At 44.8% G+C, this 26,872-nt stretch overlaps 1 long non-coding RNA gene across 1 annotated transcript in view; it reads left to right on the top strand.

Moving 5' to 3' along the window:
- The first annotated feature begins 2,469 nt into the window (after window positions 1–2,469).
- LOC123484778 overlaps window positions 2,470–26,872 on the top strand; it is a 130,231-nt gene continuing 105,828 nt past the window's right edge. Inside the window, exon 1 of the long non-coding RNA XR_006658697.1 lies at window positions 2,470–3,026. This is a non-coding gene — a long non-coding RNA (uncharacterized LOC123484778). The remainder of the gene's footprint in view (window positions 3,027–26,872) is intronic.

Raw genomic sequence — 26,872 nt, 5'->3', positions numbered from 1 at the left:
GCGATGGTATCATTGGAATGTCATTCATCTTTTTTAAATACCTGGCCATAAAAATGTAGAGCACAGATCAGATATGCTCATGAATATATTTCTCTTATCTGTCTCATTGATTGTGAAAAAGGGGCATTATTGGTATTATTCAAAAGCTCACCCTGAATATATTTATTATGAAAGTGTGCTGATGTGCTGCTGATGTGCTGCCGATATCCCCAGTAAGCTATCCATAGTCTCCTTTGTGATCACACACACACACACACACACACTGAAATGTGCTTGCGGTACAGTGGACTAGATGGCATGGTTTAGAGTAGACTGTTAGTTCGGACAAAATGATGGCTTTGGATCACATTTCTTGGACATAATAAACTGTGGAATCTGCCAACAAAGCTGAGTGAGTTTGCTTACTGTCTTGAACCAGCAGAGGGGGGTGTGCTGCTCTTGTAAGGATGAAGAGCTTGGCTCTATTGTCAATCTCTGTATGGTTTCTACCACACCCTGAGATTCAGACTTGATATAGTTTTCCTTTAGACAACGTACTGGATACATGAACAATGAAATTATAAAGTGTTGTTTATTTTACTCATTCTCACTTCCTTCCATGCAGACCCGTCGCCAGACCTCAGTCTTAAGGGGGGCCATATGAAATGCATGGGAGGGCACAATTATTTTTAGCCTACAGTACGTATATTTAATAATACATTCCCTCAAGTGGGGGCACAAGCATTTTTTATAGCGACGGGTGTGGGCTCATGCAAGGAAAATCATTTTGATTGGATTTCATCTGTTTCAGTGACACACAATAGTCATACTAGATGTATTTAGCTATACTAGATGAAAGATATTGGGATACTTTGCTGTAAATTCACGTCATACTGTTTCTCCTCGATGACAGCATAACACAGAACATTTTCGTTTTTCTGTGTGCGGATGAATGTTTAATCAGGTGTCTGTTTCTTTTGGCAGGCAACACTGCAAGCCATACTGCCTGTGAAGTTCCTATTAATAAGGATGGTTTCCCCTTTTAGCTAGTGCCCACACTTTCAGGATTGTTTACATTCTGGAAGCTGCACTAAAACAGGTAGAAAACCCCCTTCTGCCAGCCGAGCTTCATGAAGTAGCCTGGAAATGAATTATGTAGATCCAGTGGCTTTTGATTTGCACCCTGGAGGGCTTTCCTTTCCATTTTTTGATTAAACCTTTTTTTCTCTGTCAGTGTGTCCCTTTGAGAGAATGAAGGCACAAATTCCTTTGGTTGGAGAATGGAGTGTGTGGGGGGGGGGGCAACAAAATGTTGCTTCAGTTATTCTACATGGGCTCCATGGCGGGAGTTACAGATGAAGGCCTCCACTTTGATCGCACCCCACAGACAGGACCATACATGGGGGCTCTTGAGTCTTGAATCCATGACATGCTGCTGAATACAGAGTAAGTTATTGTATATGCATGAGTTAAGGTAAAGCAAGGTTACTGTACGTTATATACAGTATATGCATTCCGTGTCATACAGCATTTAAAATATTTATTTAAAAAAGTATCCTCTTTCTCTCTCACACACACACACACACACACACACACACACACACACACACACACACACAGACAGACACACACACTACATTGCAGATGAGATGAGCATAGCAGGCAGGAAGCCATCCATTGATGCATAGGACATTATAAGAGAAAATGTTATTGTCCTGAGGCCGTTATTGAATAAAGTGTGCCCTTCTCACATCACATCATTCATGGAGGGCAATGTATCAATAAACGTCAGCTCATCTGTCCCCCTGGTAGCTGAAACCATCTGTCTTGTGCCTGTCCGGGATGAGGTCTATGATGGACACCTAGAGACAACATAATCACATTTTCAGCAAAGCTGGCTGGGCTGATGCACTTTTTGGTGTGGGGCCAAAGTCTCCATTCAGAACCATAAAACTTTCCTTATGGCTTTTATTACCACTTCCTCTATTGGACTATATGTGAGTTAGGCTAGAGTAGAGTGCAGCATGTGTCTCTATCCATTCCAGACTGATTTCCCTTCTAGAATTATGTAGATTGTCTAATTACCTTGGGAATGGAAAGGTGTCTCAATTCAGGAAACATAGCATATCACTTGGGGTTTTCACTTAAATATACATTCTTATTTAAATAACTATCACAGTGCGTCCTAAACGTACAGTGCAAGTACCATATAAACATTTTTTTTTTACTTCCTAACTATTCTGTCTTTATTACGACAAGCGCCTCTCTCTGTCGCGTGGTAGCCGGTTTTATTTCACTACGCACGAGACCTGCGGTTAACAGCACGGGCGGACACCTTGATCTCAGACAGTTATAGCCGCTTCGCGCTAGACAGGTAAATTTGGATTCTATACAGTGATTCCCTGGCGTTGGAGGCATCGACTCGTGTTCAGGTCAGCTGGACACAACCGCTCCCAGTTACTAAGCGTATTCTATGATAAGGGCGCGCACTGGTTCGGTGACTGTATGCTACTGTATACATTTTCATATTTTGTCTCGCTTCAAATCCAAAAGATGAAAATACATTTAGCATTGAAAATACAAGATGTAATGTAGTTTATTCATCCGTTTTCAACGGATCACCAGACATTACTGTAATTGCAGCGTTTGCCTGGAGGAAAGAAGAGGTACCTCTCCTTGGAGACTTCCTGGGATGCAAAACTCTAGCGCAAGACACAAGAGTGGAGCGCAATACTGCTGCTGTCTGATTGGCGAACCGTCCATCGCTTCATCGTTTGACATTAGTTCTACTCGACGGAGCTCTAACCAGCTCTATTGCAACCAGGACTCGACCAGGAGACATCTAACTTGTAGAGACAGTAGGCTAACATTTGTCTCGGTTTTGTTTAGTCGGAAAAGCCTATTATTTAAGAAATAGGCGGGCGCCCTTTCGTGGTGCTGAAGATAGAAGGACTCTTGGCTGATCTACGAGTGAGGAGAATCAGTACACGAGCCCACACTTTCAGCCCCGTATTGTCAGCTTTATGATATCAGGTGCCTTCGCTAAGGTAAGTTTATTCCCATACGTATCTAGATAATGTTTATGTCATGTGAGTTACGGCATAAAACATAACTAGGCTCACTCACTTGTACTCAGTCAAGTTTTTATGTTCTTGTTCATGTTGAAATGTTTACCTATACAGAACCTCGTTACACATCATATTGATAGGCTACATTGATACATTGAGGCTATTTAGTTATTATTGATCTACAACAGCTTCATTAGCATATATTTGCTTGATTTGTTGGATTCATTTACTGTCTCTCTGTCCCATACTGTTTCCACTAGATAACACAGCCACAAAGTCAAAATTGTCAATATCGTAAAGATTCATGAAAACCTACATTTGCTTTTTGGTCTAAATTTAAGATTAGGGTTAGGCATAAGGTTAGCAGTGTGGTTATGTTTAGGGTTAGGTTTAAAATCCGATTTTAAGAAGATACATTGTAGAAATAGGGGGGTTTATGACTTTGTGACTGTGTTATCTAGTGATGACCATCGCTACAGGTGACAATTGGGCAACTAAATATATAGTGGATGGATGTATTTGTTGAATAAATTATCATGCTCTCCCTTCTGGTATCCATCATACAGCACCACATATTGATATTGTACCTTTCCATTATGGGCATTAGTCAAGCAGATAGTTATCTTCTACTCCTCTTAGCCTCGGTTCTCCTCTCCCAAAGTTTGAACATAATGAATGCTGCCCCTGTCTTTCCCTCATTTGGAGTCATGCATAGTTGCTCCTTGCAGACTGCCATATCAAGCATGCATTATTCAATTTAAGTGGTCAGTAAATGAACTCAAATTGTGTTCATCCTAATTATACACTGAGTACATGGGGAAAGTATCCCATTATTCATACCGCGATTCACAAGTCTCAGGTTAGAGTGGGCTAGTAGACTATAAATATGTTCTGTGATAAATGACAGAGCATTCTTATTAGTTTTGGAATATTTTTTTTTTTTGTGAGATGGGAAATAATATATTACGTTGATGTCTGTGTTTAACTCCACTTTCAAATTAACCATGATTCTGTAAAATGTCTCATTATTACCTGATGCACTGAGGCAGACAGAACTCTGAGAATAAATACGCTCCCCACCGTTTTTAATGGAAGAATGTAAATTAACTAAAAACTGTAATTAAAAACAAACACGAGCAAATCTCCAACAGCACCTGCTGCATGCATGGTAAAGACAAGAATGTGAGTGACAGCAAGGTGTGGTTATGGGCCTGTGTTACAGGATCCAAGGGACAATAGAGTTGAGAGGATCAGCTTTAAATTGTGAATTTGTGTAGGTTAAAGGGCCTGTCTGGACAGTAGATGTGGATGACGTATAGAACGTTTTGTGTAGGCTACATTTACTATTGCAGTTTGAATCTGACCTATATGTGGCTCAGAGATGCCCTATGGAGCTGACCCAGAGGGTGTGCCGGATTATAAAGGTGATGGTCGCAAGAATCAGGTGTCAGTACTAACTGCAGTGCAAACTGCAAACCCTTAAATAGGCCTACATCACTTTATACTTTATGACAAAGAGTGAGCGAGTTCAGCATACTGGGTTCCATTTGTTCTCCCCTCCTTGTTTCCAAAAACATTTTATGTTTTGTGCCAAAAAAAGAAACTCTTGGTAATTGATGACGAAGGTCAGTGATCCGTTCTTTGGCCAGTTCATGTTTTTCTCCTACAAATCTATGACTTTACTGCTAGGTGCTCTGCTTAACACAATAGAACAATCTCAGGGAAAATAACACACAAGATTGCTGTGTTTACTAGCTCTGAAAAAGTGCCACAGTCTGTAAGCATGGGTATGACACATTGTGGAAGATGTAATTTACAGATCAATGGAATAAATTATTATAATGATCTGTTATTCTTCTCCAGCTCTTACTGATCCCTGATAGACGCAGTGTATTCAATGGCTTTTTTAGGACCTCAGCTTTCTGCCGTCATTGGGGTCCTATTGGGCATCAAGATTTAGGCCTCTGTGAAAGCCACTCTGTACATTTGCTGATTATAGCAACATTATGTGCAATATTTGTGCAATATTGTGCAATTTTGTTTTTGTGTAACAGGAAATTAGTATGTCAATCATGTTAAAATGGCCCCCACCCCCTTTTCACTTCGTGCCAGAGAATGCAGGTGCTATCAAACTAAAGAATAAGGCCCCCTATGAGGTGGTGTCCATGTGACTGAATGCAATGGCTTCCGTCAGCGGACAGGGTCATTGGACACAGCAGAGCTTTGACGGGTACAAAATGTGCTTGTAGACGCTGTGCTCATACTGAGGCTGGCAGAGGCCCAGTGGAGCTGGGACATAGCACTCCAGATGGCTCTGCAGTTACCAACGGCTCCTCGGAATGGAGGAAGAGCGCAGTCCAAGCCCAGCTGGAAGCTAGAGATGCCTTACTGCCGGTGTGAGAGTGAGTGTGCTTGTGTGCAGGGCCGGCGTTATGGAAAGGCCTTAGGGGGCCCGCCCTACCATACCTCCCCATTCAAATTAAATATTGAAATATTGATCATTTATTTGACCAAGACGAGCGCTGACAGAAAGACGCATCAATCTCAGATAAAGCATCCGAGCGTGCGAAACAGCGCCCCTCTGTCTCAGTGTGTGTAGACCATATACAGTATCTGATCCTGTCTGGACCAAAAGAGCATGGCATGTCATACTATTTCTGGCCAAACAGTATCAGATACATGGGCTACATATAGTAAGACAGAGGGGTGCTGTTTCGCTCACTCGGATACTTTCTCCGGTCAGAGAGTTTCAGCAGAGAGGAAGAGGCGAAGCGGAGGGCTCACACGCTCCAAAATGTGTCCAGAATAAGCCTAATGCATTTCTATGGTCATAATATGCAGACCTAAGCTTGTCGCCTGCCTTCCCGCCTTTGGGAAAACGACTCCCATTGTTAGGGCAGAGACATGAGCATCTCGTCATTATATACAGATCTCTGGTTTCAGCCTCTTGCGAATTGGAAAGGCAAGTTGGTGGGTGTAGAGTGCACTGTTGGGATGCTGGCTTCCCTTAAAGTAAATTGATGTTTTGCCAAAATTATATAATTACTCCTGTCTAAATAAAAACATTCAAAATACTTCACCAGATAGCATGACTTAGCCACAGAGGATCATTAGCTTCTTTAAACATTTTTGCTGTGGATTGTTTCAAATAAAAAATGTGTAGGTATATGCCTATATGGGAAGCCCGCAATTTGGGCAGCGCATGTTGCAATATGTCTAGCTGATTGAGTTGCGGCTGTAAGTGAAAAGCATCTAAAATATGTGTGAAGATAATGTGTCTTGAGTATAATTGAAAATGTTGCAAGAAGAAGAAGACGAGGGGTGTGCAGCAAAGATATGGCGTGTCTCTCTCCAGAATGCATGCCCTCAGCTCTCCATTATGCGCTCAGCTGTCTCCCGTCAATTCTTGCGCATTCATTGTTTTATTCTGTGAATCGTTTTCTCTTTGATTGCTTAAAAAAAAAAAATCCCCATTACACAAATGTCACCAGTAGGTCTAGTAAATGTACCGTTATCCCCCGTCATTTGGTTACATGAATTTCTGTTAATGCATGTATTAATTACATTCATTTACCATTCTCATTCTCGGAGTGGAAACGTTGTTTGCAGAGTTCACAACCTGCTACACTTGTGAGAAACACGTTTGGGTTTATTTCATAACCATTACGAGTTTTGTCAATCTGTTTTTTGTTTGAAGTGCTCCATGAGCAATGAGCATGAGTCTGGCACGCATAGAAGTAGGCCTACCTAACCTGCTGCGTGCAAATATAGGAAAGTGCCCATTTGGCAATGTCTGATATCTGACTGTCTTATCTCACCACGTCCACCACTAATAAGCTGAGCTTCTCAATCATTTTCTCTTCACCTCACACATTGTCAACGAAGTCTGTTTTTTATTAACATCCATTGCGAATGATAGTTTGTCAGTATTTGAAAAATCTTTCCAAAACTCCCGACCTCGATAATCACCAAGCCTCGGTGTGAAAGAGCAAAATATCATGATCTACTGATCCCATATTTTCAGTGGAACGTCATAAAAACAGCTGTTTGTCCCGAGCTCACTGGTGTGGGAAACTCTGAGGGCCCGGAATAGGCTAGTTGATACAATGTTGCAAGTTCGCTAGCAACAGCTTCTGGCCGGACCCAGTTGATGATTTGATACTAGCGATAGCTCAAGTCAAGACAGATGGAATGGGAGGCAGACAGGCGGAGTAGAGAGATGAATGTGATTGAAAGAACCAGAATTTTCATCAGGATATTTTCTACTGTTTTAATTTTTTGGCTTTAGGCCTATGTATTTTACTTAGTTGACAATGGAAGTTATAGGCCTACTGCTGCATCTCTGAGTTCTATGCGCTCATTTCTTTAGCCACCAATGATTTTGAGAAACTAAAATGTTATTATTGAAATGAAACTGTCCCGAAAATGCGCATATAAATATTATCATAACTGTCACGCAGATCGGTAGAAATGGTAGGATAAATTGTAAGCTTCCCCAAACATGAAACTCAAGATCTGCCTATGGTCTTTACTATAACAAGCACGTGAACACATACTGTAGGAGGTCCCGTGAAAAAACGAGCCTATGGATATTAAAGGCCCGTCCACCCTGCTTGTGTGTGCTATAGAAAGTAGACTAAGAGAGAGACTGTGTGCGTGTGTGGGCAAGTGTGTGTGTTTGTCAGAGCCATTACTCATCACACCTGTTAGTCCCTTACGGGAAAAACATATGAATTTCACATGTGAACACGTGAAGTGTTCCAAACAAATGTTTTCATGTGGTCACGTGATCAATGTGATGTTAATGTGATAACGTGACAACATGTAAAGAAACATGTCATAACATGAAACTACACATGTGTAAACATGTGTTAACATGTGAAGTGCTCCAAAAACACATTTTTGTCATGTAATTTTTCTGTAAGGGGGGAGTCATAGAGACAATTCACTTACTTTACCCTTTGGTTTCCAAGTTGAATCTGCAGTTTTTGTTACTATAGGATTTAGAATAATATACAGTAGATCCTAGATTAGTTACTACAATGGGGATGTATTGAAGCCATGAGAGTCTATTGATGTTATGCATGTTGCTCATGGACATGGTACTGTGTAGCTAGGTGGCCCTGGACTGGGGGAGGGGATTTGGATCACTCTTGAGTCTGATTAAGGACAGTGGTTCAGTGCGTAGGCAGTGGCTTGTGCGACATCTACAAGGTCTCTCTCTTTTTAAAGAAGAACCACCTGAGATCCCAAGGCGGAGCAGGAGCGCATGATGACAAACACACACAGCGGCTTCAAAGAGCTAACCTTCCTTCGCCGTTTCCATTTGGCAGGCCGCTAGAGAGCAGAGCGGGGGAGAGCGAGAAAAGAAGCCTGCTCTTTTCATTCCGCCACATCTGTTCCATGAAGGAATAAGAGCATGATCTGCACTCTGATCACAATGAATTATTCCTCGCCCGGCTATAAATATGTGCTGCCTTGAACACTGAGCCTCATTCAGGCCCAGGAATCTTCGCACTCCATACAGCGCAGCATCACCAGACGACAACCATGGCCTTGTCGACTGGTTTGGAGCTGGAGAATCAGAGACACCAGTTGAGATTACTGGGTAGTTACTGCAGTCGAATGACCAAAGAACAGCGCCGGAAGAAGATGGCTGCCGTTTTACAGCCCTCTAATCAATTGTACTATTATGTGTGTTTTTCCGCGTTATTTGTAATTTATTTTGTACATAATGTTTCTGCCATCGTCTCTTATAACCAAAGAGAGCTTCTGGATATCAGGACAGCGATTACTCACCTCGCGTTGGACGAACACTTTTTCTTCAACGAGGCGTTCGCGAAGGATATTCTACAGACTCCCGACAAGGCCCAGATCCCCGTCATTCGCGTGAGGAAGAGACGGAGATATCGTGGACGCAGATCCGGGTGCCTTGTAAGGATCCGACGGCGAACGAGTAAACTGCCTCTCCCATCAATCCTATTAGCCAACGTTCAAGCTTTGGAGAATAAAATGGACGATTTAAGATTACGGTTATCCTACCAACGGGACATTAAAAACTGTAATATCTTATGTTTCACGGAGTCGTGGCTGAACGACGACAATGATAACATTCAGCTAGCAGGCTATACGCTACATCGGCAGGACAGAACGGCAGACTCGGGTAAGACGAGGGGTGGCGGTCTCTGTATATTTGTAAACAACAGCTGGTGCACAAAATCAAATACTAAGGAAGTCTCAAGGTTTTGCTCGCCTGAGGTAGAGTATCTTATGATAAGCTGTAGACCACACTATTTACCAAGAGAGTTTTCATCTATATTTTTCATAGCTGTCTATTTACCACCACAAACCAATGCTGGCATTAAGATTGCACTGAATGAGTTGTACAAGGCCATTAATCAACAGGAAAACGCTCATCCAGATGCAGCGCTCCTAGTAGCAGGGGACTTTAATGCAGGGAAACTTAAATCCGTTCTACCTAATTTCTACCAGCATGTTAAATGTGCAACCAGAGGGGAAAAAACTCTAGACCACCTTTACTCCACACACAGAGACGCATACAAAGCTCTCCCTCGCCCTCCATTTGGCAAATCTGACCATAACTCTATCCTCCTGATTCCTGCTTATAAGCAAAAACTGAAGCAGGAAGCACCAGTGATTCGGCTAATAAAAAAGTGGTCAGATGACGCAGATGCTAAGCTACAGGACTGTTTTGCTAGCACAGACTGGAACATGTTCCGGGATTCTTCAGACAGCATTGAGGAGTACACCACATCAGTCACTGGCTTCATCAATAAGTGCATCGATGATGTCGTCCCCACAGTGACCGTACGTACATACCCCAACCAGAAGCCATGGATTACAGGAAACATCCGCACTGAGCTAAAGGGTAGAGCTGCCGCTTTCAAGGAACGGGACTCTAACCCGGACGCTTATAAGAAATCCCGCTATGACCTCCGACGAACCATCAAACAGGCAAAGAGTCAATACAGGTCTAAGATTGAATCATACTACACTGGCTCTGACGCTCGTCGGATGTGGCAGGGCTTGAAAACTATTACAGACTACAAAGGGAAGCACAGCCGCGAGCTGCCCAGTGACACAAGCCTACCAGACGAGCTAAACCACTTCTATGCTCGCTTCGAGGCAAGCAACACTGAAGCATGCATGAGAGCACCAGCTGTTCCGGACGACTATGTGATCACGCTCTCCGTAGCCGATGTGAGTAAGACTTTTAAGCAGGTCAACATTCACAAGGCCGCAGGGCCAGACGGATTACCAGGACGTGTACTCCGAGCATGTGCTGACCAACTGGCAAGTGTCTTCACTGACATTTTCAACATGTCCCTGACTGAGTCTGTAATACCAACATGTTTCAAGCAGACCACCATAGTCCCCGTGCCCAAGAACTCTAAGATAACCTGCCTAAATGACTACCGACCCGTGGCACTGACGTCTGTAGCCATGAAGTGCTTTGAAAGACTGGTCATGGCTCACATCAACAGCATAATCCCTGAAACCCTAGACCCACTCCAATTTGCATACCGCCCCAACAGATCCTCAGATGATGCAATCTCTATCGCACTCCACACTGCCCTTTCCCACCTGGACAAGAGGAACACCTACGTGAGAATGCTATTCATTGACTACAGCTCAGCATTCAACACCATAGTGCCCTCAAAGCTCATCACTAAGCTAAGGATCCTGGGACTAAACACCTCCCTCTGCAACTGGATCCTGGACTTCCTGACGGGCCGCCCCCAGGTGGTAAGGGTAGGTAACAACACATCTGCCACACTGATCCTCAACACGGGGGCCCCTCAGGGGTGCGTGCTCAGTCCCCTCCTGTACTCTCTGTTCACCCATGACTGCATGGCCAGGCACGACTCCAACACCATCATTAAGTTTGCCGACGACACAACAGTGGTAGGCCTGATCACCGACAACGATGAGACAGCCTATAGGGAGGAGGTCAGAGATCTGGCCGTGTGGTGCCAGGACAACAACCTCTCCCTCAACGTGACCAAGACAAAGGAGATGATTGTGGACTACAGGAAAAAAAAGAGGACTGAGCACGCCCCCATTCTCATCGACGGGGCTGTAGTGGAACAGGTTGAGAGCTTCAAGTTCCTTGGTGTCCACATCACCAACGAACTATCATGGTCCAAACACACCAAGACAGTCGTGAAGAGGGCACGACAAAGCCTATTCCCCCTCAGGAGACTAAAAAGATTTGGCATGGGTCCTCAGATCCTCAAAAAAATTCTACAGCTGCACCATCGAGAGCATCCTGACTGGTTGCATCACCGCCTGGTATGGCAACTGCTTGGCCTCTGACCGCAAGGCACTACAGAGGGTAGTGCGTACGGCCCAGTACATCACAGGGGCAAAGCTCCCTGCCATCCAGGACCTCTATACCAGGCGGTGTCAGAGGAAGGCCCTCAAAATTGTCAAAGACTCCAGTCACCCCTAGTCATAGACTGTTCTCTCTGCTACCGCACGGCAAGCGGTACCGGAGTGCCAAGTCTAGGTCCAAAAGACTTCTCAACAGCTTCTACCCCCAAGCCATAAGACTCCTGAACAGCTAATCATGGCTACCCGGACTATTTGCACTGCCCCCCCACCCCATACTTTTTACGCTGCTGCTACTCTGTTAAGTATTTATGCATAGTCACTTTAACTCTACCCACATGTACATATTACCTCAACTACCTCAACTAGCCGGTGCCCCCGCACATTGACTATGCAACGGTACCCCCCTGTATATATAGCCTCCCTACTGTCACTTTATTCTATTGTATATATAGCCTCCCTACTGTCACTTTATTTTTACTTCTGCTCTTTTTTTCTCAACACTTTTTTGTTGTTGTTTTATTCTTACTTTTTTGTTTAAAATAAATGCACTGTTGGTTAAGGGCTGTAAGTAAGCATTTCACTGTAATGTCTGCACCTGTTGTATTCGGCGCATGTGACCAATAAAATTTGATTTGATTTGAAAGTGCCCTCTAGTGGCCTCATGGGTGGAATGTTATTAATATTTTTCATAATTTCATAATTAATAAACATTATTATAATTTTTATGCCAAAAATCTGGTGTTTCTATGTCAAACGGTTTTGTTATATTTCAATCTTCTGTGATGTATATAAAGTGTAATATTGGGATGCAAACTCACAATTGAATATCTTTCAACTCTATATCTGATATGGTACAGGTGTTTTCTTTTTTTTAAAGCCCATAACCATGTGTTTATTTATTTCACCTTTATTTAACCAGGTAAGCCAGTTGAGAACAAGTTCTCATTTACAACTGCGACCTGGCCAAGATAAAGCAAAGCAGTGCGATAAAAACAACAACACAGAGTTACATATGGGGTAAAACAAAACATAAAGTCAAAAATACAACAGAAAAGATGTATACAGTGTGTGCAAATGTAGCAAGTTATGGAGGTAAGGCAATAAATAGGCCATAGTGCAAAATAATTACAATTAGTATTAACACTGGAATGATAGATGTGCAAGAGATGATGTGCAAATAGAGATACTGGGGCGCAAAAGAGCAAAATAAATAACAATATGGGGATGAGGTAGTTGGGTGGGCTAATTTCAGATGGGCTGTGTACAGGTGTAAGCTGCTCATCGGTAAGCTGCTCTGACAACTGATGCTTAAAGTTAGTGAGGGAGATAAGTGTCTCCAGCTTCAGAGATTTTTGCAGTTCGTTCCAGTCATTTGCAGCAGAGAACTGGAAGGAATGGCGGCCAAAGGAGGTGTTGGCTTTGGGGATGACCAGTGAGATATACCTGCTGGAGCGCATACTACGGTTGGGTGTTGCTATGGTGACCAATGAGCTAAGATAAGGCGGGGATTTGCCTAGCAGTGATTTATAGATGGCCTGGAGCCAGTGGGTTTGGCGACGAATATGTAGTGAGGACCAGCCAACAAGAGCGTACAGGTCACAGTGGTGAGTAGTATATGGGGCTTTGGTGACAAAACGGATGGCGCTGTGATAGACTACATCCAATTTGCTGAGTAGAGTGTTGGAGGCTATTTTGTAAATGACATCGCCGAAGTCAAGGATCGGTAGGATAGTCAGTTTTACGAGGGCATGTTTGGCAGCGTGAGTGAAGGACGCTTTGTTGCGAAATAGGAAGCCGATTATAGATGTAACTTTGGATTGGAGATGCTTAATGTAAGTCTGGAAGGAGAGTTTACAGTCTAACCAGACACCTAGGTATTTGTAGTTGTCCACATACTCTAGGTGTGTGAGGTGTATACTTTTGTTTCAAAGTAGATTTGTTTAAAACTACCAAGAAACCATGATTTAGCTCACTGCAGTAGAAGGTTATTAAGGAAAGCTTGACTGGTGAATTAGGCTACACTTGACAACCAAATAATCCAATGGGTTAATAATATTGCTGAGAAAATATAAATGGTATGTACTTTTCTCTCTGGGTAAAATGTTTATTTAAATGTTCCTGAAATCAACATGCCTACAGTGCAATTTATACTACCATCATTAGAGGTGACTTATGGTTTGGTAGCTACATTTCAGGGTCTTAGTCATCAATTACTATTCATTTCTAGTCATTCCTATAGGAATAGCTTCACATTTAGTTTTAGGTCAGAGCTGTGTCCCAAATGGCACCCTATTTGCTATATAGTGCACTACTTTTGACAATAGTCCTGGTCAAAAGAAGTACACTATAAATGGAATAGAGTGCCATTTGATGGCAGCCTGAGCCTCAAACAGGAAGTGGATGAATGTGATATTGGTCCATCACCTCTAATGGGAACAAAAGGTCACCCCTTAATTATTCATTTGGGATGTCAAACAATCCTCAGCCGCTGTTATTTAGAGGAGGAGATCCATTGAATAATGCAGAGGGAGGATTCTCTTTCCTCCTCCAAAACCGGAGGCACCCACACTTGTTGGTTTGATGTTTTACAGTAGAGCCTTATCTTTATGCTAGAGCCCCCTGTCATTTTTAGACCGACCCGACCTTCACTGTCACTTCTGGTGAAACTTGGGATGGCACAGAAGGTGACATCTGACTCATGTTGTTGTTCTACAGATTCTAGTGTCTGTTTACAGAGTGCTCCATGCAGGGAGAGAATGATAGTGCATTAAAACAGCTGAATCATTATGGTTGTCTTCCCACTCCCCCTATCTGTTGTGGTAGACTACCCTTGTCAATTGCTTTTAAGCAGCTTTCTTAAGATGTAAGGGGTGTTTATTGCAGCTCAAGAAGCAAAAGCAGATATTAATGCTATTAAAGTGCATTAATGTGAAGAATGGTGTAATGTGAGTCGCTACCGTGGGAAGAATAGCTGGGAGGAAGCAAAGAGGATTCAGACGAATGTGGGGGAGAGTCTGCAAATGTGCTCTTTGTTGGGAATGAGAGAGATAGATAGAGAGAAGAGAAACAGAGAGAGGAACAGTGAGAGACGGAGGGCAGTGGAGGAGGGAGAGAGGCAGATAGAGTGCGAAAAAGAGAGAGAGTAACACAGAAAATTAGAAAGAGAGTAAAAGAGAGAGGCGGAGGGAGAGAGGAGAGAGAAGGAAAGAGAAAGAAAGAGAAAATGACAGAGGGAGATGGAGAGCGAGTAAGAAGGAGTGAGTGAGTTAGAGAGAGGAGACAGAGAGAGGAGAGAGGGAAAGGGGATGAGAGAGAAGGAGAGAGAGAGAGACCACCTCCAGACTGTTGTCTCTGAACATGCAGAGATGCACATGTAGAGATACGTGACTCTCAGGCTGCAGAATAAAGGAGGCAGTGAAAACACATTGATTTGGGAAATCAGAGATACCTACACTGAGTATACAAAACATTAAGAACACCTGCTCTTTCCATGACATAGACTGACCAGGTGAATCCAGGTGAAAGCTACGATCCCTTATCGATGTCACTTGTTAAATCCACTTCAATCAGTGTAGAGGAAGGAGAGGTTAAAGAAGGATTTTTAAGCCTTGAGACAATTGCGACATGGATTGTGTACGTGTGCCATTTAGAGGGTGAATGGGCAAGACAAAACATTTAAGTGCCTGTTACGGTTCGGCACTGTTGGTCCGGTTCCCGCTTGTTTCCCTTTTCCTTTTTCCCCTGTGTGTGTGTGTTGTCTGTGTCTGTCTCCCCCTGCTGTGCAGCCCAGTCAGAGGATCTAGGTCAGGGGGCGTGGCCATTCTCTCTCTCATGCTCCGTTACTTCCAGCTGCGGCTCATTGTCATCAATCAACCAGCAGTTATCTACCCGGGCTGGACACCTCTCCAGCGCCAGTTCGTTCCTACACTACCTGTGGTAACTTGGCCCCGTACAGCAATCTCAGTCTAGTTGTTACTATCTCAGCATTATAGTTGTTTCTGCCACGTTTTGTAACCTGTCTCTCCTTCGACCAGATCCCGTCTGTTCCTGCTGCCTGCCTACCTGCCATTCCCACGCCGCAACCTGCTCATCTGTTGTCTGATATCCTCGTCATCCAGCTCTCCGGACTACTGGCTCTCCCCCCACTCAGCTCCTACCCCGGTCTGAAGCTATTCCACCCTGAACTGTTTCTCTCTGCCAATTCACGCTGAATAAACGACATCCTAATTCACCCTCTGTTGTCCGTGTGTCCGTCTCTGCACCTGAGTCCCCCACCAAGCCTAATAGAACGAACTGGCCAAACATGGACTCAGCAGAGATGCCACATGAAACAACGGGTGATGGCGTACAACGCGCCCTCCATTCACAGGGAATGTTATTGGGACAACACGACCAACTCATCCGGACTCTTGTGGATAACAACCAGCAGTTGTTGGATCAAGTATCTCATCTCACCTCTCAGGTAGCTAACCTGGTAACACTCACTACCCTTCCTCCCTCTGCTTCTCCTCCGCCTGTTCCTCCTACAGTGGCTCCAGGCTCGGCTTCCGCTCCTGCCCTTCGGGAACCCCCTACAACCTCACCCGAACCTTTCACCGGGGACCTGAACAAATGCCGTGGTTTCCTGCTTCAGTGCCGCTTGGTGTTCCAACAGAAGCCCCTGTCTTTCTCCACGGAATCCTCAAAGGTACATTACGCACTGGGGTTAATGAGGGGCAAAGCTTTGATTTGGGCAGAAGCGGCTTGTTCTACTCAGCAGATTGCCAGCCTGTCGTTTGACGATTTTTCCTCTCAATTGAAAGTTGTGTTTGATCACCCGGACCATGCCGGGACCGCCACAAAGAGACTATTGAAGCTACGACAGGGCACGGGTAGCGTGGCTGAATACGCCATTGATTTTTGGACCTTGGCAGCCGATTCCAAGTGGAATGACGAAGCTCTTCAGGGAGCGTTTGTTAACGGTCTAAGTGACACGATTAAGAATGAACTAGCTGTTCGTGATGAGCCTGCTAACCTTCATGTTCTCGTTTCCCTTGCTACACGAATAGACAACAGGCTACGGGAGAGGAGACAGGAGAGGGGCGGTCGGGTCCACACCGCAGGCGGGGCCCCCTCGCTTTCTGCAGCCCGAGCTACACCACCACTCGGACACCGCCCACACACCGCAGCGGATCCCTCCACGGAACTAGACGAGCCCATGCAGCTGGGCCGTGCTCGTCTGTCCCCTGCCGAAAAGGAACGGCGCATGCGGGCTGGTGAGTGCATGTACTGTGGGGACCGCACTCATTTCCTGGTTAACTGTCCGGTTCGCCCAAAAGACCAAGCTCGCAGGTAAAAGTGGGCATACTTGCGAGTGCTACACCTGACTCAATGCCCACAGCACCCCGTCTAGTTATCCCAGCTACAGTCCAGTTCAGGAATCTATCTCTCCCACTAGCTGCTCTCATCGACTCTGGTGCTGAGGATAGTTTCCTTGACGTTAACCTGGTCACTCAGGCTGAGATCCCTGTTAAGCCCCTGCCTAAGCCTATAACAGTAACCGCTATTGACGGCCATCAGTTTGCCAACATCACCCATCAAACTGTCCCCGTTTCTCTCATGCTGTCCGGCAATCACAAAGAAACCATCCAGTTTAAAGTAGTCTCCTCCTCGGCCTCCCCCCTTATCCTCGGTTTCCCTTGGCTTAGCATTCACAACCCCCCATATTGACTGGCAAAACCACAAAATACACAGTTGGAGCACTCACTGCCATTCTGTTTGCCTTGGGTCGGCTATTCCGCCCTCGGTAGGTTCCCCCTGCTTCCCCTGTCAAAACCCCAGACCTCTCTTCAGTCCCTGAGGAGTACCTGGACCTGGCCGAGGTATTCAGTAAGTCCAAGGCACTTTCATTACCACCTCATAGGCCATACGATTGCGCTATTGAGTTACTGCCTGGAGCCCCTTTGCCGTCCAGTCGGCTTTTCAATCTGTCCCGTCCTGAGAGAGAAGCTATGGAAACCTACATAGGCGACTCCCTAGCCTCTGGCATCATTCGTCCCTCATCTTCCGCTGTTGGTGCTGGGTTCTTTTTTGTAGAGAAGAAGGACAAAACATTACGCCCCTGCATTGACTACAGAGGACTTAATAACATCACAGTCAGAAATACGTACCCCCTGCCTCTCATCAACTCAGCATTTGAACCCCTTCATGGTGCCACCGTGTTTACCAAACTCGACCTACGTAACGCTTACCACCTCGTTAGGATCAGGCCGGGAGACGAATGGAAGACTGGGTTCAATACCCCCTCTCGGACACTTTGAATACCTAGTCATGCCATTCGGTCTCACTAACGCCCCAGCAGTGTTTCAGGCCATGGTTAACGATGTGTTGAGGGATTTTCTACACCGTTTTGTGTTTGTCTATTTGGATGACATTCTAATATTCTCTAAGTCACAGGATGAACACGTCTCCCACGTCCGTCTGGTTCTCCAACGCCTCATGGAAAATAAACTGTATGTGAAAGCAGAAAAATGTGAGTTCCACCGGCAGTCCGTCCCCTTTTTGGGCTTTATTATCGAGCGGGGACAAGTGTCACCAGACCCTGACAAGATCAGAGCGGTTGTGGAGTGGCCCACACCCACGTCTCGGAAGCAGCTACAACGCTTCCTGGGCTTCGCCAACTTCTACCGCCGCTTCATCAGGGGTTTCAGCCGAGTGGTTGCCCCCTGACCAAGCTCACCTCCCCTAAGGTGCCATTCCTGTGGACGCCTGAGGCCGAGTCAGCTGTGAGTACATTGAAGGAACTGTTCACCACCTCACCTGTTCTTATTCATCCAGACACTAGTTTGCAGTTTATTGTGGAAGTGGACGCCTCTGATTCGGGGGTGGGGGCAGTCCTGTCACAACGTTCCCCCACGGACCAGAAGCTCCATCCTGTGGCCTTTTTCTCCAGGAGATTGACCCCTGCTGAGAAGAACTACGACGTGGGTAACCGGGGAGTTGCTTGCTGTCAAGTTGGCGTTGGAGGAGTGGAGGCACTGGCTAGACGGAGCAGAGCAACCCTTCATAGTCTGGACAGACCACAAGAACCTGGCTTACATCCAGTCATCCAAGAGGCTGAACTCCCGTCAGGCCAGATGGGCTCTGTTCTTCAGCAGGTTCAAGTTTATTTTAACATATCGTCCTGGCACACGTAATGTCAAGCCTGATGCTCTCTCTCGCCAGTTTACAGACAATGAAGACTTCAGCAATCCTGAACCTGTTCTGCCCGCTTCCTGTTTGGTGGCGGCTGTTCACTGGGAAATCGAGTCCCTCGTCCGATCGGCACAAGAGTTGGAACCTGGACCGGCCGATGGCCCCCCGACCTTCTCTATGTTCCCGCAGCCGTGCGGCCGCAAGTGCTCAACTGGATCCACACCTCACGATTCTCCTGCCACCCTGGTATGAACCGTACACTGTCGCTACTTAAGAGGCACTTTTGGTGGCCATCCGCCGAGGCTGACGTCCGGGAGTACGTGGCGGCCTGTTCCATCTGTGCCCAAAATAAGGCTTCCCACAGGGCTCCTTCGGGCCTGCTGCGGCCTCTCCCAGTCCCGAGTCGTCCTTGGTCTCACGTGGCCTTGGACTTCGTCACTGGACTTCCTATGTCTGAGGGTAATGACACCATACTCACCATCGTGGACAGATTCTCTAAATCTGCCCATTTTGTTGCATTACCAAAATTACCGTCTGCCAGTGAGACAGCCGACCTCTTTGTCCTACATGTATTCCGTCCCCATGGAATACCTGTGGACATAGTGTCCGATAGAGGTCCACAGTTCATTTCTCGGGTATGGAAGGAGTTTTGTTCGGCTCTGGGTGCCTCTGTCAGTCTCTCATCAGGTTTCCATCCCCAGTCCAATGGCCAGACTGAGAGGACCAATCAGGACCTGGAGGCTGCTCTACGCTGTGTGACATCCCAGAACCCGTCCACCTGGGCCAAACATCTCCCGTGGGTCGAATATGCCCACAATTCCCTCACCTCATCTGCCACCGGCCTCTCACCTTTTGAGGCGGCTTTGGGGTACCAACCGCCATTGTTCCCGTCTCAAGAAAAGGAGTTAGCCGTCCCCGTCAGTTCAGGATAACCTTCGTCGCTGCCGCAAGGTGTGGGTGGACACCCGTGAGGCCCTTCTACGGACAGCAGAGCGTAACAAGAGGGTGGCGGACAGGCACAGGGTAGTCGCTCCCCAGTTCCAGCCTGGTCAGCGAGTCTGGCTCTCCTCCAGCAACATCCCCCTGCGCACTGACTCCCGTGAAGCTGTCGCCCCGGTATTTGGGTCCTTTCGAGATCGACTCCATCATCAACCCTTCGGCTGTTCGGTTGAAGCTTCCCCAGGCCATGAGAGTCCATCCTACATTTCACGTGTCCCAGCTGAAGCTGGTCTCCTCCAGCCCTTTGTGTCCGCCTGTGGATCCCCCTCCGCCACCGCGTATTGTGACGACCATCCAGCCTACACGGTGCGGAGACTGCTGGACGTCCGGAGGCGTGGTAGAGGGCTTCAGTACCTGGTGGACTGGGAGGGATACGGTCCCGAGGAGAGGTCCTGGATTCCCCGACGATTTATACTGGATCCGCAGCTGGTGGCTGACTTCCATAGGGACCACCCTGACAAGCCGGGTGGGTCGCCGGGTGGCGCCCGTTGAGGGGGGGGTACTGTTACGGTTCGGCACTGTTGGTCCGGTTCCCGCTTGTTTCCCTTTTCCTTTTTCCCCTGTGTGTGTGTGTTGTCTGTGTCTGTCTCCCCCTGCTGTGCAGCCCAGTCAGAGGATCTAGGTCAGGGGGCGTGGCCATTCTCTCTCTCATGCTCCGTTACTTCCAGCTGCGGCTCATTGTCATCAATCAACCAGCAGTTATCTACCCGGGCTGGACACCTCTCCAGCGCCAGTTCGTTCCTACACTACCTGTGGTAACTTGGCCCCGTACAGCAATCTCAGTCTAGTTGTTACTATCTCAGCATTATAGTTGTTTCTGCCACGTTTTGTAACCTGTCTCTCCTTCGACCAGATCCCGTCTGTTCCTGCTGCCTGCCTACCTGCCATTCCCACGCCGCAACCTGCTCATCTGTTGTCTGATATCCTCGTCATCCAGCTCTCCGGACTACTGGCTCTCCCCCCCACTCAGCTCCTACCCCGGTCTGAAGCTATTCCACCCTGAACTGTTTCTCTCTGCCAATTCACGCTGAATAAACGACATCCTAATTCACCCTCTGTTGTCCGTGTGTCCGTCTCTGCACCTGAGTCCCCCACCAAGCCTAATAGTGCCTTTGAATGGGGTATGGTAGTAGGTGCCAGGTGCACCGTTTTGTGTCAAGAACTGCAACGCTGCTGGGTTTATCATGCTCAACAGTTTCCCGTGTGTATCAAGAATGGTCCACCATGCAAAGGACATCCAGCCAACTTGACACAACTGTGGGAAGCATTGGAGTCAACATGGGCCAGCATCCCTGTGGAATGCTTTCGACACCTTGTAGAGTCCATGCCCCGACGAATTGAGGCTGTTCTGAGGGCAAAAGGGGGGGGTGCAACTCAATATTAGGAAGGTGTTCCTAATGTTTGGTATACTCAGTGTATTTATAACCAGGCAATGCAGTTAAGATCAAATTCAATAGGAAGGTAATCTTGTAATTGGGATAATAACATTTTCAATAGCAGTGAGTTCCGGGACACAGGAAATCTCTTTACTCCCTGTTGCCCTTTCAGAACGTAAAATTATCAATACATCTCTATGATTATGTATTAATAATGTACTTCAGGAGGGATGAGTTTTTATGGCTACATTACTGGATACTTCAGCTCAGTCTGTCAACCAAGAGAACACATCTTATTAATGTTATTCCTGCTAGAACCAGTGCTTGACTTGGAATGAAGTAGGTGCCGGTACTCATTTTGGGTGCCGGTACTGTTTATATTTAGGTGCAGTAGCTCCACAATACTTTTGAACTAATATTCCATAAGAGGTGCAGGAGCTCAAGCAGTAGAATATTTGAGGTGCCGGGACTCGGCTCCGGTGAGCTCCTGCCCAAGTCAAGCACTGGCTAGAACTGAGGTAAGATTGAAAACCCACCCGACACAAACTATGGATTGTTTGTGCTTGCCTGCAGAGTAATGCAGAGCTTTAAAACAATAGTTTTTAAAGAAAGTACCGGTAATTGCTTTCTTGCCTTTGCATTAGGCTTTATCTAAATAACTTTTCATAAGAATAGTACCTAAACTCTTAGGAAAAATTGTGCTATCTAGAACCTAAAAGGGTTATTCGGCTGTCCCCATAGGAGAACCCTTTGAAGAACCATTTTGGGTTCCATGTAGAACCCTTTCCACAGAGGGTTCTACATGGAGCCCAAAAGGGTTCTACCTGCAACCAAAAAGGGTTCTCCTATGGGGACAGCTGAAGAACACTTTTGGAACCCTTTTTTCTAAGAGTGTACTGTACCTGTGCAGGTTTTATTTGTCTGTAGTTTTAGCTGCCAGGTAAGGTATTAGTTATGGAACTTATCAATTGAGAAATGAAAACAATATTTTTGTACACTGCTGGGGATGCTCAGAGAGGTCATTGTGGATTTTGTGCCAGTCAGTATTTCTCAGGAAGATAATGTCCTTATTCCCAGAGTTTGACGTTGCTGTACGGCACCTAGTGACAACGCCCGTTTGTCTTGGCCTTGAATTAAAGGTGAGGATGAACTGAGGAGCAGATTTGATCTGTGTATCTCTGTATAGCTAGGGAGCCAGGGATGTGTATTGCTATGTTGCTGCTCAGGGGGATGAACATCTTCCTCCAGGCAGACAAGGTCACCGTTCGGAGGCTGAGGGCCGAGGGAGGATAGAGGCAGCAGGCAGGGGCCAGGTGCTCTGTGAGTTAGTTTGTGGATGGATGGCACTGTGCCTAGAAAACAGAGCCAAGGAGCCAGAGACCAGCCTGCCCTCCGCTCTGGACTCTCCCTCCACCCCTCCTCTTTGGGGCTCTCAAAGCGTTGCTTAACTCCTGTGGAACCCAACGCCCAGGTGCCAGGGTGTTGATCAATTAGGCCACTGTGTTTCAGCCCAAGTTAATTACACTAATTTATTCTGCACTAAAGCCTGTCAGTTATCAGCTGGCAGCATAGTGGTATTCAAGCCATTCCAGCCATTCTGTGATACAGACACAGACACCTGTACACTGTAGCCGGGGAATCCTCAGCAAGTGAACTTTTTCTCTGAGAGAGCTATCAGCTGTGTTATAAAACAGACAGTGAAGGGAGAGTAAATGTTACTTTAACAGCAAACATTAAAATGTAGTCACAGGTTATTCAGTTGAATTGTGACACAAATGACCAGGCGCATGCAGAAGTGTAGGTGTGGCAGGTGGTTAAAAGTTGTGGTTTCATTCAAATGCGTTAACAGTGCTGCTGCATAGATTTGCTTTCCATGTGAATACTACATTTGACATATTGTATTGTAACCGTGTCTGTCCCTGCTGATCACACTCCTAGAAAGATAGATTAACCTCTACGGGATCGGTGGCCCTATACCGGGACGGTTGCAGCTCAGTATGCGATATGTGACTAGAATGGCGTTGTAAACAACGGCAACTTTCCGGGACACTGTCTTATATGGGCAGAAAGCTTAAAGTCTTGTTAATCTAACTGCAGTGTCCAATTTACGGTAGATATTACAGCAATAAAATACCATGCTATTGTTTGAGGATAGTGCACAACAACAAAACACTTTTGTCACGGCAACTGTTTTGATACATTAACCTCTGAAGGTAAATAATGTACTTACATTCAGTAATCTTGCTCTGATTTGTCATCCTGAGGGTCCCAGAGATAAAATGTAGCATAGTTTTGTTTGATAAAATCATTTTTTATATTCAAATGTAGGAACTGCGTTCTACAGTTTGACTCCCTGCAGTCTCCATAGCATTTTTGTATGTTCTCTATAGTTATGTACTTGAAAATGTATAAATTGACCAATTCTGAAAATTCTGGAAAACTCCTGGCAGACTTGATACAAAATATTGTGTAGTAATGTAATTCTTCACTGGATCAGTCTGAAACTTTGCACACACAATGCTGTCATCTTGTGGACAAAATCTAAATTACACCTAGATTCCTACATCACTGTCTGGCCTTTCTCTTGCATTTCAAAGATAATACAACAAATAGAAACCACATGTTTTTTGTTTGTATTATCTTTTACCAGATCTAATGTGTTATATTCTCCTACATTAATTTCACATTTCCACAAACTTCAAAGTGTTTCCTTTGAAATGGTACCAAGAATATGCATATCTGTGACGAGTACTGAGGATACGAAGAGGCAGGACGCAGACACAGGAATCAACAATGTAAAGGTTTACTTAACACTAAGCAAGAGAACAACAAAGAGCGAGTACACGACAAGACACTAACAATCACACACAACACAACACTGAACAGTCCAGGGGGGGGGGGGAGCAACGGGAGGAGACGTGACAATATCCTTGCTTCAGGTCCTGAACTACAGGCAGTTAGATTTGGGTATGTCATTTTAGGGTACGATCCTTATTAACAGAACATCTTACTGCCCATACAAACCTCTTTCTACAGATGGTGGGAGGTTCACTGGAGACGACATCATCCAAATAGTATTCAGTATCGCTCCTCAGAGACCAGAAAGATGACTCAACCATAGCTTTCACAGATAGAGATAGCAACCCACTGGGCACACACTGGTTGAATCAACATTGTTTCCACGTCATTTCAATGAAATTATGTTGAACCAATGTGGAATAGATATTGAATGATCTGTACCCAGTGGGAAGCCCTCTCTCTAATCAATATTATTTTCATTCACTCACCCTCTCCTCTCACAAGTTACTAATGTTAAATTTGTGTAATGTGACGTGAATTTTTCTGCAGTTGATCTGTTTTTGTCATCCTAATTAAGCTTGGGATTGTAGTGGAGCTATTTGTATTACAGACGTCGATAACTCCTATAGCTTGACTGAACTGTTACACTCTCTCTAGATATATAGCACCTTCTCTAGTGTTCAGTGGGTAGTATATATTCAGACCACACTTAATATTTATTTGTTTTATTTGTTTATTTGGATCCCCATTAGCTTTTGCAGAAGCAACAGCTACTCTTTCTGGGGTCTACAAAAACACAAAACATGACAAGTAATAAAATACTGATAAACTGACAAGGACAGTCACACACATTTTAAATACAATGATATACAAACAATACAACTACAAAATTATATAAGCAATACACTCAAAAAAATAATGTGTGTGTTAAAGTGTGTGTGTGTGCTTGTGTTTGTGTGTGTGTCCCATCACAGCCCCCGCTGTTCCAGGAGATGTTGTTTAATCTGTTTTTTAAAGGTAATTTTGCTGTTTGCTTGAGTAATTTGAGATGGAAGGGAGTTCCATGCGATCATGGCTCTGTATAATACTGTGCATTGCCATGAATTCGTTTGAACTTGGGGACTGTGAAGAGACCCCTGGTGACATGTCTTGTGGGGTATGTATGGGTGTCTGAGCTGAAAGTTATTTGATTATGGAGACAATCTGGAATTTTCATCACAGTAATATTTCTCATTAATCTCTCGTCAACCCTCCACCAGGAAAGACTGGCATGAATGTTATTGATATTATTTCTGTATGTGCAGTTAAGGGCAAGGCATGCTAGGTTTTTCTTTGCTGCACTTGACCATATTACCAGACAGTAATCAAGATGGGACAAGACCAGAGTATTAACAATTAGTACAGTTGATTTTTGTGTAAGAAATGCAGAATATATCTTTATAACAGATATACCCCTCCCCATTTTCACAACAACTTTGTCAATATGACTTGACCATGATAAATGACCATCCAATGTTATACCTAGGAGTTTAGCTCCCTAAACATTCTCAATGGTCACACCCTTTATGCACATCTCCAGTTGAGGTTTAGGTCTTAGATAATGTTTTGAACCAAATACAATGCTGTTAGTTTTAGATGTATTTAAGACCAGTTTATTATTAACCACCCATTCTGATATTGTAACACCTTATTTGGAATTTCAGTGAGCTCACTGGCCTTGGGTGCTGACATGTAGAGTGTGGAATCATCCGCATACATAGTCATTCTAGCTTTGTGTAAGACCAATGGCAAATCATTTTGTAAAAATAGATAAGAGTAATGGCCCAAGGCAACTGCCTTGAGGGACACTGCACTGTACATACAGTGCCTTCGGAAAGTATTCAGACTCCTTGACATTTTGTTAGGTTACAGCCTTATTCTAAAATGTATAAAATAGTTTTTTTTCCCTCATCAATCTACACACAATACCCCATAATGACAAAGCAAAAACTGGTTTGTATCTGATGTTAGAGAAGTTTCCATTGAAGAACACTATCTGGGTTCTATTGGATAAACAACTCTCCAACCATGTGATGGCAGGTGATGTAAAGCCATAGCAAGTGAGTTTCTTCAATAACAATTTATGATCAATAACCAGTAATAAAAGGCTAAGGTACATTTTTATGAGGTTATGGGGTAGTTTCCCCATAAATTAATTCATTCCAAGTCTTAGGAAAGGCCCAAATACATGGGACAGACATTTTTTATTAAACAGATTAAATTATCAATATTTACTGCACGCCTGAATTAGAAAACCACACCTTGTGAATTAATTTTCCTGTGTTTTTACACTATTAAATTATTAAACAAGGGATCACTCCACTAATTCAATCAGCATTTCATTAACCAGATAGTTTAATTACCAACCAATCTCTGCCCTCTTTGGCCCTGCATGAGGTCTGATATGACTGATGAGTGCACTTTCCCCTGCCCTCTCCCACACACTGGGAATGGGAAAAACATTTCCAAGAAGCAAAGTCTATTATCTTACATTGTTCATTTCCTACCAGTAAAGCAGTGGACATTGTAGATCGAAGATTATTCCTGAAAATTAAAAAAGAATACAGAGTAGATAAATAATCATCCGTCCATTGTATGAATCATCCCCTCTCTCATCACTCCCTTTAAGCAGCTCAGGCTCTGGACCCCCCAAGAAAGTATTCTAAAATATATATATTCAGACCCCTTGACTTTTTCCACATTTTGTTAGGTTACAGCCTTATTCTAAAATTGATTAAATTGTTTCATCAATCTACACACAATACCCCATAATGACAAAGCGAAAACAGATTTTTCAAATGTTTTGCTAATTTATAAAAACAAAACAACGGAAATATCACATTTACATAAGCATTTAGACCCTTTACTCAGTACTTTGTTGAAGCACCTTTGGCAGCGATTACAGCCTCGAGTCTTCTTGGGTATGACGGTACAAGCTTGGCACTCCTGTATTTGGGGAGTTTCTCCCATTCTTCTCTGCAGATCCTCTCAAGCTCTGTCAGGTTGGATGGGGAGCGTTGCTACACAGCTATTTTCAGGTCTCTCCAGACATGTTCGATCGGGTTCAAGTCCGGGCTCTGGCTG

The sequence above is a fragment of the Coregonus clupeaformis genome, unplaced genomic scaffold (genome assembly GCF_020615455.1).
Source record: "Coregonus clupeaformis isolate EN_2021a unplaced genomic scaffold, ASM2061545v1 scaf0458, whole genome shotgun sequence".
Classification (NCBI taxonomy): Eukaryota; Metazoa; Chordata; class Actinopteri; order Salmoniformes; family Salmonidae; genus Coregonus; species Coregonus clupeaformis.
Note: the sequence above shows the minus strand (reverse complement) of the source record. Positions and strands in the feature narration are given on the sequence as shown.